General features: G+C 41.3%; 1 long non-coding RNA gene across 2 annotated transcripts in view; it reads right to left on the bottom strand.

Annotated features, from left to right (window-relative positions):
* Window positions 1-17381, bottom strand: part of LOC103104770 (uncharacterized) — a 43065-nt gene that overhangs the window by 23850 nt on the left and 1834 nt on the right. For both annotated transcript variants that reach the window (XR_008913019.1, XR_008913018.1), the window contains exons 2-3: window positions 4990-5055; window positions 4679-4801 (exon numbers count right to left, since the gene is read on the bottom strand). This is a non-coding gene — a long non-coding RNA (uncharacterized LOC103104770). The remainder of the gene's footprint in view (window positions 1-4678; window positions 4802-4989; window positions 5056-17381) is intronic.

The following is a 17381-nucleotide window of genomic DNA, read 5'->3' as shown; positions in this document are numbered from 1 at the left end:
TCCCTGAACAACTTGCAGGGATCCAGGAGAAAAAAACACCATTCATAAGCAAAGGATAAACTATGGGAGTGGAAACACCGAGAAAAAGCAACTGCCTGAATACAGAGGTTGAGAGGACATGACAGAGGATAGACTCTAAATGAACACTCTAATGCAAATACTATCAACAAAGCAATGGGTTCAAATCAAGAAAACATCTAATGCCCAGTGTACTTACGCGTCGGCTATGGGGGGTGGGGGGAGGAAAAGAAAATGATCTATGTCTTTAACGAATAATGCTTGGAAATGATCAAATAAAATATATATTAAAAAAAAATAAAATAAAATCTAAATCAAGCCAAGCAGCCTTAGGATCAATTGCTCAGAAGCTATTAACCCCTTCCTTGTACACAGGATGGAGAAAAAAGGTGCTTGTAATTTTCCCGCACAGATACTTAGGGACTGAAATAGGGATCTAAAAGGTTAACAATCACTGTGTGATAGAACTTAAAGATGAGTAGATTTTAATTGTATAATTTGGAGGTTTTAAGGTGCCCAAGCAAGCAAATATTGCCAGCCCTGTCTGACCAAGAAGCATGTTTGAAGCTGTGGAACCTTAATGCAAACATTCCAGGTCCAGAATGATAAAATGAGTTGAGTGATATGTAATTTATAAGTTGCCTCACACGAGTTTTGGAGATTTGATGGTTGATATTTGGATTACATTTTGATGTGTATAAGGATATATGTTGCAAAGAGTAGCCAAAGAGTGGGTAGGATGTTAAAAATGGCATACATGTGAAAAATGCTTGCTCAGAATTTTATGATTGTTATGTGAGTGGCTGCCAAAATATATGTTTAAGTATTGTTTAGATGTGAACAAAAGCTCATTGTAAACCTGTGCCATAGATTTTGTTCACTACTCAGTGGTTACCTCAGTTTACCAATTTGTACTATGAATTGAAATTTATACTGGATGAGCACTCTGCTAAAGATAGTGGTTCAATGATGTCATCCTTTAAATCAGAATTCTTTGGGTTACCAATTAGCAATTGAAGCGATATCACCAGTATGTTTGTTTGACTTAGGTTAGTCAGAGAAGGTGGGATGGTGTGTTGGATTTGAATTTGGAAGAAAGGGACTTTGAGCTAAAGTCCATAAAGCTTTAGTATGTGGGTTTGTAAAGCAAGAATGGGTTTTTGAAGGAAGAAAGAGAGAGCGAGACAGAGAGACACACACAGAGGGAGAGAGAAGATGAAAGAACAGATAAGTGTTCTGCTCTCATAATCGGATCTGTAATTTAGGGATAATATATATAAAAGTAATATATGTGTTGTGGGAAAAATCACACATGATTCTTTAATTTCTCCGGACAGTTACCCTGAAGTGATTCCTGCATGGCCTTGTCTTAGTCTTTCAGATGGCTTAGGTCCAGGAGATGATACAGCCCTGCTTTATAATTACTATGGAGCTACTTAATTCAGCACTCCCATAATCAGCACATAATGCAAATTGTGATATTAAAGTTTCCATTTCCTCAAACAACGCTAATAATTGGAAATTCTCAAATTGTTAGGAACATACTTTGAGAAGTAGGTGAAGTTTATTCATAGATGGCTTGTATTTGCAGCCTTTTTTTTTTTTTTTGAAGTTTGGATCTGGAGCTTGGAAGTATAGCTCAAAGCTTTCTTGAATTTCCCCCAGAATCTGAGGTAAAGGAATACATCTGTAAAATGTGGTTACTCCAGTGTTTATAGATGTTGCAAAGGGATATTCTTTAACAGAACCATCCCAAATGCAAATGTGTAATATTAATTGCTGTTGTATTAATGGTCTATTTCTATCGGCTGTTCTAGTTTTTGTCCCAGTCCTGGTTTCCGCACTTCTGTCTTAGGGGCTGGCTCGCCCCCTTGTGACCTGTCTCTGCCCATTGGGGGAAGCGGTGGCTGGACACCCTTCAGATCTCCAAGCGGGTCTCCACCGACCTGGGACCGCAGCATTCACTGAGGACCCGCCCCTAGAGACCCTGTGTCTGCGGCCTTCTCCTCCCTGTTCCAGTTTTGGCTACTCCCCTGTGAGATATGTGTTCGTAGGCATTTGTAAACTTGGCAACCATTCCAGCCTGCAAGCCCTGGACATTGCCTAGAGCCAATCCCCCTCTCCTGACAATAGGTAGGGACAGAGCTACACCCATACTCAGCACTGAGGAAGCTACAGAAGATCTGGACCTTCGCCCTTTTTCCCTTAGATATTTGGAGATGGGACAGCAGGGGGCACTGAACCAGGTGGGGCCTGAGATTCTGGCCCTCCCGGAGGCTGTGTGCTTCCCCTTTGGATGGCTGGGCCTGCCAGATGGCAGGCCTCACTTACCAGAAGCAGTGGGGAGACAGCTAGCAAAAGGAATACATGACACTGCACATAGGCGAGGCACAAAACAGTGATATGCTGGACAGACACTTTGACTTTCATAATATGCACCCAATCTGCAAAGATATCACTTAGAGATGTGAAACATGTGCATGGGTTCATCAGAAAGGGGGGACCAAAGGAACCAGAGGCACCCGGTGAAGAGGGCTGGAGCCAGGAGAACAGTGGGAGGCAGATTTTACAGAATTCAAGGCAGGAACATATGGGTACAAGTGCCTTTTAGTCCTGGTAGACACCTTTTCAGGTTGGGTAGAAGCATATCCAACAAAGCATGAAACTGCCTCAGTGGTAGTTAAGAAATGAATGTCAGAGAGCATTCCTGGGTTTGGACTCCCATTGGGACGAGGGTCAGATAATGGGCCTGCTTTGGTAGCCAGGGTGACTCAGCACTTAGAAGGAGACCATGACAAAATTAGTCCTAGAGTCTATAGAGAACTGGGTAAGCCTCCTCCCCTTCGCCCTCCTGAGGGCCCGGTGCACCCCATATGCACAAGGTATTACCCCATTTGAAATTCTGTCTGGTAGACCCCCCCCTCCCCTCCTTCCTAAATTGGGACTAGAAAATTTGACTGAATGCGATAACCAATATCTGTTCTCTTCCCTAAAGCCTTTGGATAAGCTCAGGAAAACTCTCACTCAAACTGTTCAGGCCACCCATCCCTCACCTCCCCCACCTCCCCCGGGTGGAGAAAAACCCTCAAAATCCTTTTTTGATTTGTGTGATTAATTTGGGAGTGAATGGACAGATCCCTCACAGACCCTTTCATGTGCAACCCCATCAGGGACTCTGTATCTATCAGAAGCTCCTGTCTGTGCTTGCCCATCTACAGGGCCACCATCATGCAAATCAGGGGGAGAATTCTATTGTGCAGCGTGGGGATGTGGAACTGTAGCCCTGTGGCGGCAGGAGGACCCCCGATATCATATTACAAAGGGAGCGAGGCAGGGCCTGGGACATCCCCTTCGATTTCAGGAATCCCCTTTCCCTGACTATTAAAAACCCAGAGGATAAAGGCTGGACTTGGGGACTCAGGCTGGAGGTGAGAGGCCAGGACCCAGGGAGAGAATTTACAGAGTGGCAAACATTACTCTGCAAATGAATACATTTCTCTTTTTGTTTTTAAGCTAACTATTGGAGTCTTGCATTCTTGGGAAAGGTATCCTTCCCGAACCCCATGGGTGCACATCCGAGGGGAGGAAAGATTGGAAGAGGGGTGGAAGGAAGGTTTTAGAAACGGGAGGAGGGTAGGCAAAAAGAAGATAACTACCGGATCCATTAGTTCTCTAGTAGCCACCAAATATACCCTCCAATATCATCTATTACAGTGTGGCACCCCTAAAAGACTGAACTTTACAATCCCTAAGAAACAACAGAAAAAATGTTTAAGCAAATGCTCTGTGGAGCTCTTGTGCTTGCAGCCATTATTGGATTTTGAGGTCTCTAACATCCTCTGTCGCAAACTCACCACCATGATTGTTGATTCTCTGGATTTTCTTGGCAACACCATAATGTTCATACTCCAGTTGCCATTTCAAACTAAAACTATACTCTGGCAGATTTTGACTCAAGTTGACATCATTTCTATGGCAGCTTTACAGACTCTGACCTATTTGAAGAATATCTATAGATTTGTAATCCCCAAAAAGGCAGCACAGATAATGGTGGTGGAGACTAACTTGGAAAATGTTCTTAAGAACATGTTTGAGGAATTGAGCAAGGCTATACCAGATTAAGGACAAGAACAATGGCCAGACAGATAGTGCACCCAAAGAGAAAGAGAAAGGCAAAGAAAACAAAGGTTAATGCAAAGGGAAATGACAGTGACAAGGACACAAAGTCTGATAGTGAACCTGAAAACATTTTTCCACTAAAGGATGTCACTAAATTATCAAGTACCACCCATTAGAAATACAATAGAAGCAAAAGCCCACAGGAAAATTTGGGAAGAAATCCAAAATTTTAATTCATGAAGAAACTTATCTATTTTAATCAACCCTCGATTGAACACTCAGCTTTCACCCTCCAACTCCAGTTTCCCATTCAAAGCTTTCAGCCAACCATTCGGCACTCTGACCAGTTCTCCTGGCCCTCACCTCTCTCTTGTTCTTACCCTTCTCCCGTTCTGACCCTGGTTTTTCTTCAGGTACATTCCTCGAGCCATTGGTTGAAGACTTCTTCTTCTTCTTCAATCTCTCGACCTGCTTTGCTTAAAACAGACTATAGAAACAATATTCTTGCCTCATCAAATGAACCCCACCTTGGCCAGCTTACCTTCGGATTGGCCTTTGTCACTGTTTGCTAGTTATCTAAATACTTGCTTGCATCAGGTCCATACTTCGAAACCATGTAACTTGCGGCTCGATTTCTAGGTGGTTCTTTGGGCTGTTGTCCCACCTTTCGTTGGGGGACAAAAGACAAGCTGTTACCCATGTCCGATAGCACCTGAATGGCTATGGACGATGCGGCTGTGTACCCCATAGATGCCCAACTAATAATCCCTTAATTAAAGAGCGGCTCGCAAACACGAGATGCCCTTGCTCACCGGCCTCCTGACCCAACCCCAAACGGCTTGTGTGACATACCTCAAGTCTCGGGGTCCTCGTTAGCGGGAGGGCTCAGGCCGCCGGGACTTCGGAGCTTGGTGGGACCTCCATTATGTCAAATAGGAAAAAAAACAAAACAAAACGCAGAACTATTAAATAGTCAAAAATCACTCTTTAATCGAGGGAAAAGGGGTTAGGTTAGTGCTACTAAGTTGTGACAACAGAGCTGCTCCCTGAGAGTGCACGGAGTCTGGACGCCCTGGTCACTGACCACCGACTCAAGAGTGCCACCGACTCAAGAGGGACTCAAGAGGGACTCCGAGGAACACAAGAACTTGGGGAGCCTATATACCATTTGGGGAGTCCAGGGACAAGGAAAGATGATTGCTCTCACAATAGCTACAGAGAAAATGGGAGTGTTCACACTACACTGACAGGATACATTCAAGCTTGGGAAAGCAGTCAGCTAGAGGCTAAGGTGTAAGAGAAGTCTCACCCAACTAGGATTGTCATTCCCCAGAGGGTCCCCAACTCAGTCTGAAACTTCTCACTTGGGATTCCCTTCAGGGTTGATTCCCATGGGAAAAGGGAATAAGTGCAAGCTTTGGGGTCTCCAAGCTAGTCCGGAAAATTGGGGTTCATCAGAGCTCACTAGGTAACAAGTTTGGCATTCCTAAATGCCATGTTGACAGGAGCAAAGGGAAGACCTTGATTTCGCAAATCCCACAAGCATGACCTACCACAGGAAATGTAGGGAAGACTTGCTCCAAGCTATTCAGCTCTGTTGCTTGAAGCCCAATGCATGGGCAAGGGTTGACAAACTCATGCAAAATAAAGGGGAACATACAGCTTCATTTATAGATCATCTTTCTGAAATGGCTGCCTCAATTATGGGTTTAGAGGCAAATAGTGAGGAATCTACTAGTCACGTGAGAAGAGGTTTTGAAGGGATGCACACCTCACTTGAAAAAAAATTTTTAAACATTACTTATTACACATCACAATCCTTCAGAACTATCTTGGATCATTGTATTGCAGAGAATAACTAAGCCTTTTACAGTCGAGCATCATACAATATTGCTCATATTGTATACAATGTTTCCCTGGTTTTGCTCATTTCATTCTGCATCAGTTCATGTAAATCTTTCCAGGTTTTTCTGAAGACACCTTTGCAAGTTAATTTAAAAAAAACATGGAAAAACCTGCATGAAATTATGAATAATGAAAGAAACAGAATCAAGAGAACATTTATATACAGCAACAGAAATAGTGTTTGCAGAATGACTTGTATACGTCTACCTCCAGAGAAAGAATTGATAAATACAAACAAACAAGACATAGTTTACATATAGATTTATTATTATCTTTTTTGGTCAAATGATGCCTTGTCCAGGGGAGGGACGGAAAGACCTGGGATTTTTAAAAAACCTTTCCTTTCTGTCTTAGAATCAATACTGGGTATTAGTTCTAAGGCAGAAGAGCAGTAAGGGCTAGGCAATGGAGGTTAAGTGACTTGCCCAGAGTCGCACAGCTAGGAAGTGTCTGAGGCCACATTTGAACCCTGGACCTCTCGTCTCTAGGCCTGACTCTCCATCCACTGAACCACTTCAGTGTCCCCATGGGAATTTTAATGTAACAAACTAATTAATTAATTTTTTTAAGTGTTCATTAAGCACCTACTATGTGCCAAGCACTACTACTAGGCCTACAGGGATACAAAGATAGAAAGGAAATAGTCTCAGCCCTCAAGGGCGTTCTACCAAAGAAAACAAGAAGTGCCCACAAAAGTATATGTAGCATATACACAAAATATATACAAAGTCATAGGGAGAGGAGAGAGATTAGCACGTGAGAGAGGGCAGATTAGGGAAGACTTCATGTAAAGGCTTAGCCTGAGCTAAGTTTTGAAAGCAAATAGGGAATCCCAATAGACAGAGACGACTTGAAGAAGCACATCCCTGGCATGGGTAGTGGACACAGTACTAGACAAGTGACAGAGTGTCAGCTACGAGAACTAGCTCTCAAAAGGCCAGTTTGGCTAAGATGTAAAATGTGAGAAAGGGAATATTGTTTAAGGATGAAAAGTAGGTTGGACACACACACACCGTAAAGGACTTTGAATAGGAAACCGAAGACTTTGTATTTGATCCTAGAGGTAAAGGAGTTTCTCGGGTCAGGGGATGTACTTGTTCAGTGCATTTGTTCTTTTTTTATTTTAAATATTTAATTTTGGAAATGTGTTCTTCAGGAAAATCACTTGGCTTCAGCATAAAGGATAGACCAGAGAAGAGAGAGACGTAAGACAGGCGAATCAGTTGGGCAACTATTACAAAGAGAGTCTAAGTAGATCCATCCTTCTGGGATTGCAAACATGGAAATGTTTAAGGATGGTAACTTACGACCACTCATAACATTCAACAATAAAGTGTCACACTGGTCTTACAATACGAACTCATGCAATATGCAATAAGATTATATAGAAAAGCACTTTGGAAAGTGTGCACTAGTTATCACAAATACAATGTAGCATTCGTCTTATTTTGCTAGGATTCTGTGGCAACGGTTTCCTTTCTATCATCTGTTCCCACTCTTGTTCAGTAACATCTGACACTTTGTGACCCCATTTGGGGCTTGGCAAAGATCCTGGAGTGGCTCGCCATTTCCTTCTCCAGCTCATTTGATAGATGAGGAAACTGAGGCAAACAGGGTGAAGTGACTCACTCAGGGCCATACGCTAAGGCCAGATTTGAATTCAGGTAGATGAGTCTTCTTGGCTGTATCCATTAAGCAACCCAGCTGCCACTTTTTCCAGTAGATTCCATTTTGAACAAACAGAAATTGTAGAAACTTCACAAAAGGCAGTAACGATTACTTCGTCTTTCCCTGGAATTTGATCGTGCCACAGTAGACAGTGATGATACAGTTGATGAGATCTCTCCAGAAAAGCTCAGAGATTTGGCCAGGCTATCCGTGGACTGCCTGGCCCGGGAACCAACCCCACGCAGCATTTCCAGGATCGACAGCAATGACGGGACTCACTGGTCTCAACTTCCCTCTAACCCTTTCCAGCAACAGAATTTGCCTCAAGTGCCATAACTCCCATTTATGGTTGTAGCTGTGACTGAGAGTCACATCTTAGTCTTTTAAACATGATCATATTTTGGCTATTGAAAGTCTAGTCTACTGGGGAGCCTACGATTCAGCCACTGCTCAAGATACCTTGTAACTGACCTATAAAAATGGTGAGAGGAGACTAGGCCCTTCACTAACCCTCTAAATCAGGAATTCTTCATCTTTTTTGTGGCCATGGGCTCCTTTGACAGTCTATTCAAGCCTATGGACTCCATCTCAGAATTATACATATATATATATATATATATATATATATATATATATATACATATATATATATATATTTTTTAAACCCTTACCTTCTGCCTTGGAATCAATAGTGTGTTTTGGTTCCAAGGCAGAAGAGTGATAAGGGCTAGGCAATGGGGGTTAAGTAACTTGCTTAAGGGTCACACAGCTAGGAAGTGTCTGAAGCCAGATTTGAATCTGGGACCTTCTGTTTGAGGCCTGGCTCTCAAGCCACTGAGCTACCTAGCTGCCTTCAAAATAATACTTTTTTTTTTAAACCCTTACCTTCTGTCTAGGAGTCAATAAGGCAGAAGAGTGGTAAGGGCTAGGCAATGGGGGTCAAGTGACTTGCCAAGGGTCACACAGCTGGGAAGTGTCTGAGGCCAGATTTGAACCTAGGACCTCCCGTCTCTAGGGCTGGTTCTCAATCCACTGAGCTACCCAGCTGCCCCCCCAAAATAATACTTTTAAAGGCATAGCATACACAAAGTTATAAGGAAAGCCAATTTTAATAAAACAAAGTTGTCAAAATATTTTTATTTCTTTATTACCAATTACATACTATTGTAATTTCATTACAAATTTCCACATAAGTTTTCCCAAGTTAGATGATTGAATTTATCCCCCTCCCTCCCTTCCCTTCCCTCTTCCAGTGCTGGCAGGAAATTTGATCTGGGTTATACATGTATTATCATGTAAAACATAGTTCCATATTGTTCACTTTTGTAAGGGCCTAACCCAGATAAACAGATGAAAAATTGAATGTCAAAATATTTTTTAAAAGCCCAAGTTCATAGAACGGGAGGTCCTGGGTTCAAAACTGGCCTCTGACTCTTCTCAGCTGGGTGACCCTGGGCAAGTCACTTAACCCTCACTGACTGCCTAGCCCTTACCACTCTTTTTGCCTTTTGGAACTAATTCACTGTATTGAGTCTAAGAAGGAAGGTCAGGATTATTTTTTTTTTAATCAAGTTCATGGACCCCAGGTGAAGAACCTCTGCTTTAGATAAGGGATCCAGAAATTAAATAGCTTCAAACTGGTAGAAATAACTTGACTGGCATCATCAGCTTTTCTATATATCTCCAACACAGCTCAGCAGCAAGAACTAGAAAGAGAAATCCCATTCAAAATCACCTTAGACAAAAATAAAATACCTAGGAATCTACCTCCCAAGACAAATACAGGAACTATATGAACACAACTACAAAACACTCGCCACACAACTAAAACTAGACTTGAGCAAATGGAAAAACATTAACTGCTCATGGATAGGACGAGCCAGTATAATAAAAATGACCATCCTACCCAAACTTATTTATCTATTTAGTGCCATACCCATTGAACTACCAAAATACTTCTTCACTGATTTAGAAAAAACCATAACAAAGTTCATTTGGAAGAACAAAAGATCAAGGATATCCAGGGAAATAATGAAAAAAAAACACATATGATGGGGGCCTTGCAGTCCCTGACCTAAAACTATATTACAAAGCAGCAGTCATCAAAACAATTTGGTACTGGCTAAGAAACAGAAAGGAAGATCAGTGGAATAGACTGGGGGAAAGCGACCTCAGCAAGACAGTATATGATAAACCCAAAGATCCCAGCTTTTGGGACAAAAATCCACTATTCGATAAAAACTGTTGGGAAAATTGGAAGACAGTGTGGGAGAGACTAGGAATAGATCAACACCTCACACCCTACACCAAGATAAATTCAAAATGGGTGAGTGACAAACATAAAGAAGGAAACCATAAGTAAATTGGGTAAACACAGAATAGTATACATGTCAGACCTTTGGGAGGGGAAAGGCTTTAAAACCAAGCAAGACATAGAAAGAATCACAAAATGTAAAATAAATCATTTTGACTACATCAAACTAAAAAGCTGTTGTACAAACAAAACCAATGTAACTAAAATCAGAAGGGAAACAACAATTGGGAAAAAATCTTCATAGAAACCTCTGACAAAGGTTTAATTACTCATATTTATAATGAGCTAAATCAATTGTATGAAAAATCAAGCCATTCCCCAATTGATAAATGGGCAAAGGACATGGATAGGCAGTTCTCAGATAAAGAAATCAAAACTATTAACAAGCACATGAAGAAGTGTTCTAAATCTCTTATAATCAGAGAGATGCAAATCAAAACAACTCTGAGGTATCACCTCACACCTAGCAGATTGGCTAACATAACAGCAAAGGAAAGTAATGAATGCTGGAGGGGATGTGGCAAAGTAGGGACATTAATTCATTGCTGGTGGAGTTGTGAACTGATCCAACCATTCTGGAGGGCAATTTGGAACTATGCCCAAAGGGCGACAAAAGAATATCTACCCTTTGACCCAGCCATAGCACTGCTGGGTCTGTACCCCAAAGAGATAATGGACAAAAAGACTTGTACAAAAATATTCATAGCTGCGTTCTTTGTGGTGGCCCAAAACTGGAAAACGAGGGGATGCCCATCAATTGGGGAATGGCTGAACAAACTGTGGTATATGTTGGTGATGGAATACTATTGTGCTAAAAGGAATAATAAAGTGGAGGAGTTCCATGGAGACTGGAAGTGATGCAGAGCAAGAGGAGCAGAACCAGGAGAACATTGTACACAGAGACTAATACACTATGGTATAATCGAACGTAATGGACTTCTCCATTACTGGCGGTGTAATGTCCCTGAACAACTTGCAGGGATCCAGGAGAAAAAAACACCATTCATAAGCAAAGGATAAACTATGGGAGTGGAAACACCGAGGAAAAGCAACTGTCTGAATACAGAGGTTGAGGGGACATGACAGAGGAGAGACTCTAAATGAACACTCTAATGCAAATACTATCAACAAAGCAATGGGTTCAAATCAAGAAAACATCTAATGCCCAGTGGACTTACGCGTCAGCTATAGGGGTGGGGGGGAGGAAAAGAAAATGATCTATCTCTTTAACGAATAATGCTTGGAAATGACCAAATAAAAAAAAAAAAATATATATATATATATAAAGAAAGAAATAACTTGACTGGCATCTATGAATAGAATTCACATTTTAAAACAATATAATTAACATCTAAAAGAAAAAAATCTTCATTCTGGGGTTGAGAAATTCCTTTAATATTAAAAATGGAAGCCAAGAAAGGAATTATTATTGGACATGCCTCTCAGGCTATGGTCCCTGGCAATGGAAATGATAGAAATCTCTCCATTACCTGTCTGGCTCTAGGACGATAGGGGGAAGTTCAAATTTTGCTCCCCAAGGAAGGTCTTTCCTATTGTCAAGCTGGTCTCTGCTGGTATCCTCCTTATGCAGTTCCACCTGTTTTGCTCTATTCAGATTGGAGCCATCCTGGGACCACAAAGAGAGCTGGGTAAGAACAGGTGTGGATACAGCATGGACTCTTTATTTAGTTCAGGTACCTCCCTGGGGACATTTTGGGGAAGTCCTTCTATCCTCATGAAGCACCTTTGGAAATCAACCCACTGAACAGCTTCCTCATTAAGGTTGCTGGCTTGTTTTCAGCTGAGCTTTTTCTGGTCACTGAGGGAAGGAAGAGAGGCTCAGCAGAAGGGGTTCAATCAGCTGGGACTTGCACAGATTATCCATTTCCCCAGCTTCTCCACTCTGCTTGTCACAGAAGAAGGCACTTGTTGATGGAGTGCCCTTTGTCAAAGGAAGCTTTCTGAACCTCAGCTTTCTCCTGAAGTACATGGTTCAGATCAGCAGCCTGAGTGTGCTAATCAACCCTACAGCAAGCCAAATAGCCTGGGCACCTGTGGCCATTTAGCCTTGAACCCATGTAGTCAGGCTCACACGTACAACCAAACCAAACCAAACCAACCAACCCTGGGAAAGTTTAAAACCCTTGAGTAGTTCAGTAAAAGCAAGTTTTGGGGCAGCTGAGTGGCTCAGTGGACAGAGAGCCGGGCCTCAAGACTGGAGGTCCTAGGTTCAAATCTGCCCTGAGACTTCTTAATTTTGTAACTCTGGGTAAGTACTTCACCCCCATTGCCTAGCCCTTACAGCTCTTCTGCTTTAGAATCAATATACAGTAGTGATTCTAAGATGGAAGGTGAGGGTTTAAAAATTAAAAAGTAAACGAGTAGCTATGGCCCCAAACCCATAAGTTGGAGTTGAAATATCAACTAGTTGACAGTTCTCCAAGAGTCTTCCCTTATCCCAACTAACATGAAACAAGACCATTTCCCATCACTCCAATCAAGGTTCCTTGCTCCCTTCCCACAGTGCCTAATCCTACTGGACAAGAACCCTATAAAAACCCACCAGACCCATCTGTTTTGGGTGGGCCATTCCTTTCATTTTTATTTGTTTGTTTTAAACCCTTACCTCCTGCCTGAGAATCAATACCATGTGTTGGTTCCAAAGTAGAAAAGTGGCAAGGGATAGGTAATGGGGGTAAAGTGACTTGCCTAGGACCACACATTTAGGAAGTGTCTGAGACTGGATTTGAACCCAGGACCTCTAATCTCTAGCTAGGCCTGGCTCTCAATCCACTGAGTCACCACTCTAGGCCTTTTCACTGACTATCTCCCATGCCCAAAGTCCACTTTCTCCTTGCTTATTGTCTTTATTCAAAACAAATCACCACTTCTCTATGAGGACTTTCCAGATTCCCTAATTACTAGGGAGTGTCCTTCCTCCTCCAATTACCTTATGGTTAACTGCCTTGGATTTCTTTTGTTTTCATTGTGTCTATGTGCAAAAGTGAATGCTTCCACAGACACTTCTATGAATGAAATCACAGAAACTTATTTGCTACCAATCAATAAGCAGAGTCAATTAGGGATTAAGGAATTTTCCTATAATCTCATCACAATGTGTGGACAAACTCTAAATCAAACTGAAAGACTCATAACACTTTGGGCCATTGGATGAAAGCATACGATGCCACATAGGAGAAACATCTTGGGCTACAGACAAAAAGAGTAGCAAGTCCGATTTTGAGCTCAAAAACATCAGATTTTCTGCTGCAGTCAAGCCCAGGAGAGAAAATTGCTCTTGGAAAGCATTCTCTCCTCTTCTTCCTCTTTCTCTCTTCCCTCTACCCCTCTTTTCCATTCTCCCTTCCTTCCTTCCCTCTCCCCCTTCTCTCTCTCTCTCTCCCTTCCTCCTTTCTCCTTCCACCTTACCCCTTTAGTGGAAATGTTATCAGAGAGACCTGGACCATTAGCCAACAATGTATCTAGAGGACAAACTAAGGACAAATATAAACACAGAAAAAAGGACAGGGCAGCTAGGTAGATACTTTCTAGTTGTATGGCCTGGGCCAGTCAGTTAACCCCAGCTGCCTATCTCTTACCACTCTTCTGACTTATACTGAGATAGAAGATAAGGAAGGGAAGCAAGGGAAGCAAGGGAAGCAAGGGAAGCAAGGGAAGCAAGGGAAGCAAGGGAAGCAAGGGAAGCAAGGGAAGCAAGGGAAGCAAGGGAAGCAAGGGAAGCAAGGGAAGCAAGGGAAGCAAGGGAAGCAAGGGAAGCAAGGGAAGCAAGGGAAGGAAGGGAAGCAAGGGAAGGAAGGGAAGGAAGGGAAGGAAGGGAAGGAAGGGAAGGAAGGGAAGGAAGGGAAGGAAGGGAAGGAAGGAAGGGAAGGAAGTTAGGGGATCAGGGGAGGAAGGGAGGAAACAGTTACCCCATGAAGTAATTTTAAGAAGTGTGAGAATTTTTACCAGAGAGAAAAGCTGTCTATAGACTCTAGAAAGCACCAGCTCTCAGAGTCTAGAAGAGAGTTACACTTAAGGGGCACTTCATTAGCAGTCTATGAAAGAAAAAAAGGACTTTTAGCCTTGGAGAGATGTTAGTTACTCATGTCATTTCTATTCCCATAACTGCAGCCAACAAAAATCTGTGGTTTCTATTACTGCTGTCAACATTTACTTCTGGATTCACTATGTCTCATTCATCACTTACATTATGGCTCTTTTCAAATGGAATATCTAAAGCCGACTTTTACTGAGTTATGGCAGAGTTGTAGTTTGAGATTATTCCTTTTTTCCCTGATCCATCACTTCCATTTCCATACAAAGTGACTCAATTAACACTTAAAGTTATCCTGAGAACAATTTATCATTAGATTTTTTAGAGAATCCTAAGTGGTCTGCCACTAAAGAAATAAACACTTAAATACTTCCTGCAAGATTCAGCTTCAGTATCACCCCAGCAGCTCAACCATTCCCTTCCAAAACTACCTTCTGTCTCTTTTGTTCCTAAGTTGTTTATAGCTGTGTATCTCCATTAGAATGTAAGCTCCTTGAGAGCAAGGACTGTTTCACTTTTGTCTTTGTATTCCCAGAACCCGGACTCACTTTTCTTCCCTTGTTCTCCAATTCATCAGTGTCATCATCTTTCCACTATTTCACCGTTAGAAATCATCTTTTACTCTTTCCTTCCCCTGGATCCAATAGACTGTAAGCTCTCTGAAGCAATGAACCACTTTTTTTATTCCTCTGTAATGCCTTATCATTGGACAGTCAAAACAGTGTCTACCCCAGGAAAAAACAAAACTATAAATCCTAAAGATCCTCAGTAAAATGGCTAACATTTCATAATTATGGTTAATATGAACTACAAATCAGTAGAGCTGCATTTTTGATAGTTTGATTAGATTGCTCCCCCAGCCCATCCAATTAATCAATGCTGGGAATGAATCCATATATACACAATGCTATAAAATCTTATTGTTTTTCTCTTCAAACCTCTCTTGGATTTCCCTTATCCCCATTCCTCTCTGTTTCCACTACAACAACCAAATATTGACCCTTCTTCTCTTGGGTTTGTCTGACTGAAATAGCTTCCCAAATTGCCTACCTCTACCTTTCCCCCTTAATTAAGAAGTATCTCAGCATATTGGCAACCTGACCTTTCTGAAATGTTATTTTCTCTACTCAACAGTTTGCAATGGCTCCCTATTCTTTTGCTTGGTTTTCAAGGCCCTCTAGAATTTGGTGATAACCTGTCTAATCTAATTTCCCATTTTTCTTTAATCCGGGCTGGTTTCCTCAGTAGCCCCAAGATAAGCTATGCTGATTTCTAACCTCATTTTTTTTTATCCTTTACCTTCCATCTTGGAATCAATACTGTGTATTGGTTCCAAGGCAGAAGAGTGGTAAGGGCTAGGCAATGGGGGACAAGTGACTTGCCCAGGGTCACACAGCTAGGCAGTGTCTGAGGCCAAATTTGAACCCAGGACCTCCCATCTCTAAGCCTGCCTCTCAATCCATTGAGCCACCCAGCTGCCCCCTCATTTGTTTTGTTTTGTTTTTCTGCCTAGAATGCCATTCCTTGACTCTCTTCAAATATTTCTTTCTTCAAAATCCAATTCAAAGCCCCACCTTCTCATTAAAGATCATTATATTAATGTGCTTTTCTAAGCACAGAAGTTATACAGCTGGAAGACACTTCAGAAATCCAGTACAACGTGTTCATTTAAAAAAAAAAAGCAGAGCTCAATAAAGACATCTAAATACCTCATAATTTAGTGATTAAAAAGTAACTACAAACCTCTTCTTTGCAAAGATGTGGGTCTATAGATATGTAATCCCGTATATTCTGTCAGAGTAGGATGATAGTTTGATTCGTTTTGCTAAACTGTTTTTCCTTTGGTACATAGGAGGACTCATTAGGGAGACATTGGGGAATGAATGATCTATTCACATAAAAAGATGATATAATTTTTTTTGGAAATAATTAATGAAATTGTTTCTTCAACTAAACTGTAAGTTTCTTGGCATCTAGGTCCTTGGCTTCTATGCTGTCTATAGCACCTTGCACAGTGTGGCAAACTAAACTATTTTATTGATAGTTGACTTACAAACCTTAAAGAAAAATAAAATGATAGCTTCTATGCAAAAAACAAAAACAATTATTCTTAAAAGCAACAATGAAATTTTTTTAGATGTCCAATTTTGTCAAATCAACATACTGATGAAGTGGGATTAATAAGCCTTTTCAAAACAAGTTTCCAAATACTAATTTTCAAAGGCACATATCTAACGAATAGCTGAATAGCACATTAATTTGCATGTAATTTACAAAGGTCTTCACAGATGTTATGGTAATAATATTGGCAAAATCTATTCAGGCAATTTTCAAAATATTGGTATTTCTACCTTGAAGTTTTGATTTATTAATAACTCTGTTCTCTCTTCCTCCATATCCAGATATTAGCATTGATCCATCTCAAAATCATGTGCAGAGATGGCACAGAGTAGGAAAGCACAGAATCAGAGATGGAAGGAACCCCCCCCTCAAGGTCATCTAGTTCATTCCATCCCAGAAGAGGAATCTCACTTATGTACACCCCTTTGGTGGAAAACTTTCAGAAACGGGAGCCTACAAACTCCGGAGTCAAACCATTTTACTCAGTTTCAAGTGTTTCCTTACATTGAGACCTTTCTGCAACTTATGAACTCACTACTTCTAGGTTTGCCCCTTGAAGACAAACAGAACAAATTCCATCGCTTTGCCGCATAACTGCTCTTCAGATTCTTGAAAGAGAAGAATTCAGGGTACATATGGTAGTTGTATATGTAGGTATACACCTACCCTGCACTCCCTATTCCCACATCAAACCAAAGGAAAAGTTAAAGGAGTTAATGATAGTGAATACCTGAAATCTTAGTTCTGGCATCTTGAGCACAGACACAGATTAAGAAATACTAACTCATAATAACAGGAATGTATCCACTTTGCTTGCCATTCACATTACTACTCATACTGGGTCTTCTATGTTGTTGAATATAAAATAAATAATTTAATAATTATACAAAACACTATGGTTTGTTGTGTTTAGTGCCAGGCAAAACCTCTACAAATGCCAACAGTCTGCCAATGATGTCTTCTTAGTGGCTAAGAGCCGAAGTGAAAGATATACATTCTACTCTTAGCAACTAATACATGGTTTATTTTAGCTGAAGAGGTAAAACTGTTCTGGAGCAAAAGGTCACTGACAAAACACTATTCCACAACCTTAGTACATCATCCTAGATTCTGCAGAGCTGTTGCTTTATCAAAGGAACTAGGAAGAACCAAACAACCTATCATTTGAAAGTACCTGCAAAG

Source organism: Monodelphis domestica, chromosome 6, assembly GCF_027887165.1.
Source record: "Monodelphis domestica isolate mMonDom1 chromosome 6, mMonDom1.pri, whole genome shotgun sequence".
Classification (NCBI taxonomy): Eukaryota; Metazoa; Chordata; class Mammalia; order Didelphimorphia; family Didelphidae; genus Monodelphis; species Monodelphis domestica.
Note: the sequence above shows the minus strand (reverse complement) of the source record. Positions and strands in the feature narration are given on the sequence as shown.